This window comes from Acinonyx jubatus, chromosome B4, assembly GCF_027475565.1.
Source record: "Acinonyx jubatus isolate Ajub_Pintada_27869175 chromosome B4, VMU_Ajub_asm_v1.0, whole genome shotgun sequence".
NCBI classification, from domain to species: Eukaryota; Metazoa; Chordata; class Mammalia; order Carnivora; family Felidae; genus Acinonyx; species Acinonyx jubatus.
Genome location: NC_069387.1, coordinates 91,828,974 through 91,841,090, shown reverse-complemented (window position 1 = coordinate 91,841,090; position 12,117 = coordinate 91,828,974). Strand labels below are relative to the sequence as shown.

The 12,117-nt window shown below is 41.0% G+C and overlaps 1 non-coding gene across 1 annotated transcript; it reads right to left on the bottom strand.

The window, feature by feature from the left end:
- Positions 1-505: 505 nt before the first annotated feature.
- Positions 506-609, bottom strand: LOC113602961 (U6 spliceosomal RNA). The gene has a single exon (XR_003424472.1). It is a non-coding gene; the product is annotated as a U6 spliceosomal RNA (small nuclear RNA).
- Positions 610-12,117: the final 11,508 nt, after the last annotated feature.

The following is a 12,117-nucleotide window of genomic DNA, read 5'->3' as shown; positions in this document are numbered from 1 at the left end:
AGTGGACATCGTTGTCTTATTCCTGACTTCAGTAAAAATGCTTTTAGAGATGCCTAGGTGGCTCAGTCAGTTAAGTGTCTGACTCTTGATTTCAGCTCAGGTCACGCTCTCGCAGTTTGTGGGTTTGAGCCTCACATCAGGCTCTGTGCTGACAGCACGGAGGCTGCTTGGGATTCTGTCTCTCCCTCTCTTTCTCTGCCCCTCCTTCACTCGTGCACATGCATGTGCACTCTCAAAATAAATATGAAAAAAATGCTTTTAAAATTGATGGATGATGTAAGTTTTAGGTAGAGCCCCTTTATTATATTATAAAAGTTTCCTTCTACTCATGTTTGAATTTTTTTTTGAATATGAATGAGAGTTCAATTTTATCTAATGCTTCTTTATGTATCTGGAAATAATCATGTGGCTTTTCTCCTTAATCTGTTAATATGGTCAGAACTGTAGTGGCAGATTTTCCTTCTTTCTTTCTCTCTTTCTCTCTTCCTCTCTTTCTTTCTTTCTTTTTAATATGGAACATTTCACAAATTTGCATGTTATCCTTGCTCAGGGGCCATAAGAATCTCTGTACCGTTCAAATTTTAGTATTTGTGCTGCTGAAGTGAGCACTGTAGTGATAGATTTTCTAAGATTGAACCATCCGTTTTTACTCATATAGACTCTACTTAGTTATAATGGGTATTTTGTTTTAAATGTTTTATTTATTTTTGAGAGACAGAGACAGAGTACTAGCAGGGGAGGGGCAGAGAGAGAGGGAGACACAGAATCCAAAGCAGGCTCCAGGCTCAAATTCGTGAACCACTAGATCATGACTTGAGCTGAAATCAGATGCTTAACTGACTGAGCCACCCAGGTGCCCTGGGTCATGTGTTTTTTTTTTTTTTTTTAAGACACTGATGAACTGAATTTGTAACAGGAATAGTGTAACTGGATGGTATGGAGCCTAACTGATATCTTATCCTGTCCTTAGAGATTACCAAATATCTCAGGGATTTAAGTGGAGATATTGTCCTGCTGAGAACAGTTACTCAGTTCTCCAGGCTAAGTTCAGATAAGGCCCAGTTCTTGACTTGAGATTCTGGTTCCCACAGGGCAATACAGGCTCAACCAGTTTGATGACTTTTAGCATTGAGACGGTTTGTTTTGTTTTGTTTTTAATGTTTATTTTTGAGAGAGAGAGAGAGAGAGAGAAATAGTGCATGTGTGTGCAGAGAGAGGCAAAGAGAGAAGGGGACAGAGGATCCAAAGCAGGCTCTGCACTGGCAGCAACGAGCCCATGAAGGGATCGAACTCATGAACCATGAGATCGTGACCTGAGTCAAAGTTGGACATTCAACTGACTGAACCACCCAAACACCCCAGCATTGAGAGTTTTAAAGGAGGACCAGGAGCAAAACAGGTTACCTTCTAGAGGAATGAAGAGTTTATACCCCCCTCTACCCACCCCTCAATCAAATCTGAGACTTGTGACCACATCTTGGCCAAACATTGCTGAGGCACTCAACTGGCAGAAGAGACATAGAGGTTGAATAGCATCCCCTGCTTTGGTGTGGAGGGGTTTCTGGAGTTTCTCACAGGTCAGTGGTCCCTAAAGAAGATGGCAGGGGTAGAAGGAGTTTTGCTGGTAGCTCCCAAGATGGCTACTGCTTTGGCAATAGAACGCTGACAGCAGTAGATGCTATGGGATGTCCATTGGTGGAATGTGTTGAATTGGGCAAAACAAGGTGAGCTTTATTCAGCTTCCCCCTGCCCAACTTCCTGCCAGGCCTATGCCATAGGACCATTTGGAGAACTAGCTTTTGGATGCCTGCCAAATGGAGGGAACTGCTATCCAATTGGTATTACAGAGAAGCCAAGATACCCAACAGAGAGAGGGCAGAAATGCCTCCTTTGTCTAGCTGGGATTTTTCATATAAAGAAAACAAGTATTTGTGCAACTAATAAAAGTGCAACAAATTTCAAGGGCAATCATGTAAGGAAAGGTCATTCCCCCCACCCCTGTTTTCTCCCCTGAGTGCAAAGGAGTAATATAGCAGTTTTTTATTGCTGTGTAATGAATTACCACAAATGTACTGGCTTAAAGCAATGCAAATGTATTGGCTCACAGTTGTGTGTGTCAGAAGTCCAAGTAAGCTCGACTGTATTTCTCTGCTCCAGTTCTCACAAAGTCAAAAATCAAGATTGGCCAACTTGCGGGGCGCCTGGGTGGCTCAGTCGGTTGGGCGTCCGACTTCAGCTCAGGTCACGATCTCGCGGTCCGTGAGTTCAAGCCCCGCATCAGGCTCTGGGCTGATGGCTCAGAGCCTGGAGCCTGCTTCCGATTCTGTGTCTCCCTCTCTCTCTGCCCCTCCCCCGTTCATGCTCTGTCTCTCTCTGTCCCAAAAATAAATAAACGTTAAAAAAAAAAATTAAAAAAAAAAAAAAAGATTGGCCAACTTAGGTTCTTACCTGGAGGCTCTCAAGAAAAACCTGCTTTCTAGCTCATTCCGATTGTTGTCCCAGTTCCTGGTAATTGTAGAATTGTGGCTGCCTTTCCTTGCTGATTGTCAATGGAGGCCCCCACTCAGCTTATTCCTTGGCACCTGGTCCCCTTCATCTTCAAGCCAGCAACTGTGTGTGGAGTCCCCCTTATAGTTCAAATCTCTAACTTACTCCTCTGCCAATAGCCAAAGAAAACTCTGAGTTTAAAGGCTCCTGTGATTAGAATTGGCCAACCTAGATAAACTCCTTTTTGCCAAGTGATAGCGCATCCTCATGGGCATAATATCTCATCGTATCCCCCAGCTTCTGCACCTGCTCGCAGGGGAGAGAATTCTACAGGGCAAGGGGTCGTTGTCGGTCATTTCTGGAATCCGCATACCGGTAGTGAGAACAGGGAAGGGAGAGTGGGATGTTGCAGGCCCAATACCACAACCTCATCCCTAGTTCCAGGTTACCACAGCCACGGATTCAGCCTGCTCTAATGCACGAGGAAGGCCAGCTTTGGATCGAATATGAATTGAAGTTTCAAAATGAAGGAGTCAGTCTTAATAAGTGAAATGTGACCCTGTTCAGATAACTAAAAGAACTGAACAATGATGAATTTGCATTGAGGTGTCACTGAGGGAAACTGCCTCCCAGTGAAAATGGGGATTACCATGGTGCATTACACCAAGACGTTTGGTTGCAGTAAAACTCCAGAAAGAAGTTCTTTATGGTGATGTTTTAAATTTGGACTTTTTCGTCTAGGTTTTTGAGATTGGTCTATACTGGGGTGCCTGGGTGGCTCAGTCGGTTAAGTGGCCGACTTCGGCTCAGGTCATGATCTCGCGGTCCGTGAGTTCGAGCCCCACGTCGGGCTCTGTGCTGACAGCTCAGAGCCTGGAGCCTGTTTCAGATTCTGTGTCTCCCTCTCTCTGACCTTCCCCCGTTCATGCTCTGTCTCTGTCTCAAAAATAAATAAACGTTAAAAAAAAAAACAAAAAACAGGAGATTGGTCTACATTGATTTTTCCTTACATACCCTTGTTTTGATATCAAGGTTTTAATGGTCTTATGCATTGAGTAGTTTTTTCTATTCTGTGAAACAGCTTGTAGAAGACTGGAAGTGCATGTTCATTAAAGGCTTGATGAAACTGATCTATGAAATGATTAAGGCACAGAGAGGTCTTTTGGTATTGGAAACTTTTGACTACTAAAGAAATTTCTATTTCTTTAATGATTATTGTTTAGATTTCTTATTTCTCCTGAAGTCAGTTTTGTTCGTGTATATTTTTCCTACAAAATGATCCATTTCATCCTAGTAGTTCTATTTTGGGGGTGTGATTGTTTATATCATGATCTTCTGATATACAAAAGACTCTACAACTGTGTCTGTAGTCATGTTGCTCTTTTCAGCCCTAATATATGATGTTATTTAGTATTGAGGATGTGTTCTAAAGCCAAGATCTTGGAAAACCCATTCTTGTACTGGGTGGTTGAAAACATCTGGATGTTGCAGCACAGCAACTCAGAGATTCTGGGGTAGCATAAGCCACAGCATCCAGGGTCCTGTAGAGGTCAGGATGTCCTCATTGGGCTGGTCTGGGGCACGATTTGGGCTGTGGTTCTGGCTGCTGCCCAGCCTCCTCCGTACCTGTCCGCTTTCCAAGCTGGTTACTCAGCTTTTCCAATGATTCTATGAGCCAATATCCTTTTAATAGTTCCCCCACCTGCCCCCGCAAATCACACAAGATTGATGATACGATCTCACGTTTCGTGGGTTGGAGCCCTGAGTCGGGCTCTGTGCTGACAGCTCAGAGCCTGGAGCCTATTTCAGATTCTGTGTCTCCCTCTCTCTCTGCCTCTCCTTGCTTGCGCTCTCTCTCTCTCTCTCTCTCTCAAAAATAAAGAAACATTAAAGATTGATATTATGGGTTGAACTACATTCCCTAAAAATTCATATGATGAGGTCCTAACCCCCATTATCTGAAAATGTGACCCTCTGGGGGGTCGCTACAGATATAATTAGTTAAGATAAAGTCATACTGGAGTAGAGAACACCGTTAATCCAATATGACTGGTCCCCCTATAAATAGGGGAACTCTGGACATGGAGACACACAGGAGAACACCATGAGGAGATTGCTTATGCTGTACAAACCAAGGAACTGCCAGAAGCTAGGAGAAATACCTGACACACATCCTTGCAAAGCAACTTTAGAGGGAGCATGGCCCCGCTGACACCTTGACTCCAGACTTCGGGCCTCCAGAACTGTGAGACAATATACTTCTGTTGTTCTGAGCCACCTGGTTTGTGGCACTTTGTTAAGGCAGCCCTAGCAAACTAACAGTTAGTTTCTATGACTTACCGCTGAGAAGCATGACTGATACCGCTTTGTATTGAGTGACTAATTATGGAAAAACCCAGAACTGGCGAATCGGACAGCTTAGGGCAGAGATGGGTGTCTTTGAATGCCAGGTTGGCATGAGCTTCACATTAAAATCTCACAAAAGTAGAATTGTCTTGCAGGTCTGTAGAGCGATCTTGGGTGGCGTTAAAGTTTTCCTCCCAAGTGGGGACGGGTGGCTGGCACCAACCTCAGTGGATGCTTTGAGTGGGTCAGAGATTTCCTGCCCTGGAGGTCCACAGTCTCTGCCTGACCACTCAGTTTTATGCTGTTGCTGGTTTCTGAGTTGTTTGAAACTGATGACTACAACTGGATCCAGATGTTTCTGCTATGGATCTTCGAGGCGGTTAAAAAAGACACTGCCTTCTCCATGATAAGGAGCTGCCTCACAGACACATGGATCTTCAAATTTTTTCTCACATGGCTAGCTCTAGAAGGGGGCAGCCAATTTCTATTTGTCAGCCCTGTAATTCAGGTCACTGGAACACTTTTTTTTTCTTCTTCTTTTTTTTAAATTTTTTTTTTTAACATTTATTTATTTTTGAGACAGAGAGAGACAGAGCATGAGCAGGGGAGGGTCAGAGAGAGAGGGAGACACAGAATCCGAAACAGGTTCCAGGCTCTGGGCTGTCAACCCAGAGCCCGACATGGGGCTCAAACTCACGGACTGCGAGATCATGACTTGAGCCGAAGTCGGCTGCTTAACTGACTGAGCCACCCAAGTGCCCCTTTCTTCTTTTTTTTTAAAGTCCTGATACTCTTTGTTATGAGAGCCAGCACTATCGCTTACGTAGATTATGTTAGGCATTTCAGGTCAAATTGTTCCCTAGAACCCCAAATAAAGGACAGAAAGTTAAGACGAAGAAGCACAAATGACTGACCTTGCAGTACATGCTCAACCAAAAATAGCTCAAGATACTCTCATTGATAAGAGTCTTGGCAGCATCCGTACGCTTACTCTCTTTGGCTGGAACAAATAGGCACTGAAAACATGGGGGGAATAGACCTACAAACAATACATACTGTAATGGATTTTTACTAAGTAGTGGGGTTGCACATCTAGCTCACTACAACTCAGATAAATGAAAAATTACATTTTAATTTTACCCACAATTGTTGTTGAGGCTGGGGGGCGCCTCGGTGGCTTAGTCAGTTAAGCATCTGACTCTTGATTTCGGCTCAGGTCATGATCCCAGGGGCATAGGATCCAGCTCAGTGTTGGGCTCCCGGCTGGGCATAGAGCCTGCTTAAGATTCTCTCTCTGCCCTTCCCTCTGCCCCTCTCCCCTGTTCGCTCACTCTCTGTCTCATAAATAAATAAATAAATAAATAAATACTTAAAAAAAATTATTGCTGAACCTATACCTGGACTTTCATAGGAAAATTAATTAAATGTCCAATATTTTAAAATCTGGTTGGATATGATCATGTAAACAATCTAGACAGTTGCCAGTCTCTTTTAAGTAGAATTGTTTATAGGTGCTTATGGCATTTAACAGTTTATCTTAAGGATTTCAATAAGTAGTCATGCAATGAATATTCTGGTTTTAAAAAAATAGATGGATAGGGAGAAAGAAAGAAAGAAAGAAAGAAAGAAAGAAAGAGAAAGAAAGAAGAAAGAAAGAAAAAAAGAAAGAAAGAAAGAAATGAGAGAAAGAGTGATTGATTTCCTTTGGATTCCCCTCACCCCTGCTTTTCTAAATTGGTATTTTAGTATGGGGGTGGGGAGGAGGTGCTCCGGGCTATGCGCTATCCTTTGTCAATTCTGCTCACATCCACTGCTTTCCAGCCTGATGTCCCTTATCTACCAGGTTTCTCTACGTTTGTTAGCTTCTGATGCTGCTACCTAGAGGTTAAATCCCAGTCTCCACTAATAAAATCTAATCCCATCCCCTTGCTCTGTGAACCTCTTGGCTTCAGCACTTACTGCTTAGATTTGTGAGTTCCCTTTTTACTGCCGGTACAAAAGAAAATCTCTTGGGGTACCTGGGTGGCTCAGTCGGCTAAGTGTCTGACTTTGGCTCAGGTCATGATCTCATGGTTGATGGGTTTGAGCCCCAGGTCAGGCTCTGTGCTGACAACTCAGAGCCTGAATCCTACTTCAGATTCTGTGTCTCCCCCTCTCTCTGTCCCTCCCCTACTCCTGCTCTGTCTCTGTCACTCAAATAAAAACATTGAAAAAAAAATTAAAAAGAAGAAAATCTTGATTTCAAGTTATGCTATATAGGCATATAGGTGTGTGTTTAAATTTAAATTTATATTTATGAATGTATACATATTTATATTTTATTTGTTATTTTATGCACCTACATATGTTTAAAGGGGGTATAAAGTTTTCTCTTCAGCAGTTACTCACCAGAAAACTGACTTAATTTTAAATAAAAATTGGGGGGAGTGCCTGGGTGGCTCAATCGGAGAAGCGTCAGACTCTCGTTTCAACTTAGGTCGTGATCTCACGGTTCATGGGTTCAAGCCCTGCATCAGGTTCTGTACTGACAGCATGGAGCCTGCTTGGGATTCTCTGTCTCCCTCTCTCTCTCTGCTCCTCCTCTGCTCTCTCTCTCTCTGTCCCTCTCTCAAAATAAATACATTAAAAAAATTTTTTTTAAATAAAAATAAAATTTAGGGGCGCCTGGATGGCTCGGTTGTTAAGCCTCAGACTCTTGATTTCAACTCAGGTCATGATCTCATGGTTAGTGAGTTCAAGCCCCATGTGGAACTCTGTGCTGACAGCGTGAAGCCTGCTTGGGATTCTATCTCTCTCTGCTCCTTCCCTGCTCATGCGCACCCTTTCTCTCAAAATAAATAGATAAGCTTTAAAAAGATAAAAATAAAATTTAAATAATACATAAGTTCTTGTTTAAAAAGGGGATAAGGATGAATCCCCTTCAAGCCCCGCCCACATCCCCATGCCCCATCATCCCAGAGGCAACCTGGTTTATCAATTAGGTTAGTTTCCTCTCAGTCCTTCTTTCAGATATTTACACAGGTTTACATGTGTTCCTTAGGCAATATGTAATTTCATTCTGTGCTGTTATTTACTTTCTTTTTATATGAAATGGTATCACGGCATTATAACTGTAACTTGGTTTTTATCTAATCCGATGAGGTGGTGGGGCCATCCAGATTGGCACTGACTTCGGTAGCGTTCTTTTTAACTGCTTCATATAGCTGCTTACGTAGTTTGAATGAACACTTTGTAAGCCATTCTTCTATTCATAGTTCAGTGTTTCCAGTTTCTCCCTTTGAGGAACTCTGCAGTGGGCATGTTTGTACATGTTTTCTCCTGCACAAGTGCCAGTGTTTTTCAGAAGTAGACACCAATAGCTGGAATTGCTGGCTCTTAGCAAACTTGTATTTTTATATTAGTCAACATTGCCAAATTGCTCTTCTACATGACTGTACCAATTTTATATTCCCATTAGCAATGTGTGTGTAGGCTTTCCCACACCTGCATCAATACATTTTATTAGTATGCTTAACTTCTGCCAGTACAGTGACTGAGAATTGTTATCTTGATGCTCTAAATAAATATAATCAATTTTTCCCGACACTTGGCAAGGTTCAGCTTGTAGTCATATGTTCATTGGTCAGTTCTCCTTATTTTTCTATAAGTAACTTATCCTATTATTTTTTCCCCATGTTCCCATTGGTCTGAGTCTTCCCTTTTTGTAGGAGTGCTTTATAGATCTAAATGCTAATCCTTTCTGTTATATATGGCAAAAACAATCTCCTAATCTGTCACTTGTTTTTGACTTTGCCTAAACATGTTGTATGACTTATTCACACATTATCAATCTTATAACTTTGCTTATGATGCTTTTTGTAGCAGACAACTTTGACATGCTGCTCACATTTCATGCTGTTCAGTCTTCATGGAATCAAACTTATCAATCTATTCCTTTACATATTTTGCATGTAGGGTCTGGTTTAGAATGACAGCTAATTTCCCAAAGTCATAAACTTCTAGTTTCCCAAAGTCTAGTTTCTCTCCTATATTTTCTTCCAAGATATGTAGAGTTTTGTTTTTTGGTTGGGTCTTTAATCCCTCCAGAATGTATTTTCATTCAAGGTAGAGCATATAACTTCGTTTTTATCAAAACAAATGACCAGTTGTCCCAATGCCATTTACTGAACTGTTGATAGCTCCCCCACTGAGATGGGATTCCATTTTTATTGTTCACATGACCCTAACCTGGATGAACTAGCCATCTACAGGAATAACCCACCCTAAGTAAAGGCTTACACATAGGCTGCTAAAACTAGGCAAATACTTATCTAAGTGAGCATAGGATGTGTCCTTAAAACGAAAACTGTAACTTAGTTATCTTAGAGACTGTTTGGAATAATATACACTAAAGAACTGTTATATTTACATACAGGAAGTATGTAAAAAAGGGAATTAAATAGTAAGAATTCGATCCTGATTGTCTAACATGGGAATAATCAATTAATTCACTAGAGAAAAACATGAAGTTTTCTAAGTCTTTCCATGGCTTAAAAGAAATAGCTTTCTACATTAGTCTACTCCCTTACTTCTGATGATATAAAAATTAAAAAACTTTCTGCAAGCCTATCTAGTTTCACAGGTACCTTGATAAAAAAGGAGGGGATGCCCATAGAGAGGAAATGAGTATTTCAGGTATATCTCCTTTACAGAATTGAGAAATTGATACTCTGTATACAAATCAGTCTCTTAAGAGATTTTAACTGTGTAGTTTAAATAACTCAAGCCATAGAGTTTTCTGAATTTCTAATTCTGTGGTTTTACCTCTAGTGCTTGTAAGTGCCTGATACATAGAAGATACTCAGTACATTTGTTGAATACATGGATGGCCAAACCGTCATTGTTGTTTTGTTAGGTTAATATTTGAAATGCTATGAATCATAGTCATTTCCACCCCCCCCCATTGGATTACCATGTAAATGATTTCTTTCTGCAAAGAGATACAGGTCTGCAGCTTGAAGTAGAGCTAATCACATTCAAGGCAGATCACAAATATCTTATTCATTTATTTAATCATTCAATATGAATTTGCTAAGAACCTATTAACCATGGTGCTAAGCTCTGGGGAATACAATAATAATAATTTTAAGGACCACGGTTATTGTATTTAACTAGACTGGAAGGTGGAGGAGGTTGTAATTGCAAGTACAGTAAAACCTTGGTTTGTGAGCAAAAATTGTTCCGGAAACATGCTTGTAATTCAAAGCACTTGTATATCAAAGCGAATTTCCAGAACCATTGGCTCAGTTGTGATCATGTGACATTTGGCAACACCTACTACTCATATTGCAAGACATCGCTCATTTATCAAGTTAAAGTTTATTAGAAATGTTTGCTGGTTTTGTGGAACACTCACAAAACAAGTCACTCGCATCGAAAGTTCCAAGCAGTAGGTCGAAAACAGTGGGGAAACTAAGCTGGTTTTTACTCAGAAAACTAGAAAGGTCTATGGACCTCCAGGGTCCTTACCTATCCAACCAAGGGTCAGGTGTCAAGTACAAAGTAAAAACCCCAGGTCTTTCCAGAAGATTGGGGAATCACACAGATTAGCAGACCAAGAACTGTTAGACATTTAGGTGCTTTCCAATTTTTTGCTGCTAACAACAGGGTCATGATAAACTTCCCTGGACAAAAATCATATGCACATCTTAACTCCCTTGGGATCAGGTGGATTCTCTGGGTCAAAGAAAAGCTGTGCCAATTTACAGCCCTACAATTGACAGAGGAGTGTGCTTGCTTCCCCCTGTCCCCCTTGGATACACTACATTTAGAAAGACCTGGATTTATAGGTCTCTATGAAAATTAACCAAATATTTGCCAACTTTCGATGTCAAAATGTCCGTTTCCATTTCGTAAATATTTTAATTAGTTAGAAAAACGTGTACGTTGCCCTTATGAAACAAGGAATTTGCTTTACATTATATTGCAGGGAGCACTGGGGTTTTGCTTGTTTGCACCAATGTTCCTGAGTTGGACGAGAAGTTCTCCGATGCTTTGACAGGTAGCTTTAAGATGGAAGTGTGACGGAACAAAACAAGGGTGGGGGAAAGGGGTAAGAAAAAAACCACAGTATGACTGGAAGGGAAGACAAAAAGAACACGAGCGAGGAAAACGAAAGAAAACAAAACAAAACACAACGTCGGGGGAGCAAGAAGGCTCAGACTTCTGCAGGCACACACTCTGCCCGTGCTTGTCTATTTTCTTGTGTGGTTGCTCTGTCTGATGGTTTTGGTGCAAACATTTAGCAACTGCAGCTTCCTTTATCATTAGAGGAGGAAATGAAAGAGTAAGCACAATTACAGGGTGAGAAGTAATTACTGGGCCCAACATGAGAAGATTTTTTTTTTTTAAAGGGAAAATCCTTGTGTTGCAATTTGCTAAGTCGCCAGGATTTTAGGGCTCTGACCCCAGTTAGTCATTCTTGCCTTTTAACACGGTTCCCGTTTTCTAACTGGCCACCGTGTTGTCAATAAACCCTGCAGGGCCCTTCAAACGTCTCTGAAACATTGGAAAATGAATTCAGATTCTAAGAAGCAGCATTTCTGAATGTAAATCAATCGACTACCTATTTTATTTCTTTCTACCTCTTAGGATCTTTCCTATGTAAGGGAATTTACTGAGGTAAAATTTAATTTAAATTCTTTCAAGAGGCTTTGCTTTTAAGATGACAGGAGAGGACGTTTCTCTACAAAGAAGTGTAAGATTTAGAAAGCGATGGCTCCCTCTAATGGCCAGAAAATGCCACAATCTAACTGTGGTTTTGTTTTCAAGCTCCGAGGTTGTGGTTAGTATTAGAATATCTGGGTAAGGCTCAATGTTTCCTATCTCTCATCACCTTACTTAAAAGTGTCAGCACTTTCAAATTATTTAAAGATGTAAATCCAAATATACCACATAAAAAGGAAACAAAAATCAATAGAGTAATTTTTTTTTAAGTAAACTCTACACCCAACATGGGGCTTGAACTCACGACCCCAAGACAGAGTCACATGCTCTACTGACTGAGACAGCCAGGCGCCCCAAGAGTAATTCTTAAAATAAATTATTGTGTTTTTTAAAAGTAGGGCTGAGGGGTAGGAGAACTGGGGAGATGTTAGTCAAAGGATGAAAACTTGAAGTTAGAAGAATGAGTTCTGGGGATCTAACGCACAGCATAGTGTTTATGGTTAACGATACTGTATTATATATTTCAAAGTTGCTGAGAGACTAGATCTTAAATGTTCTCACCACAAAAAAGAAATAGTT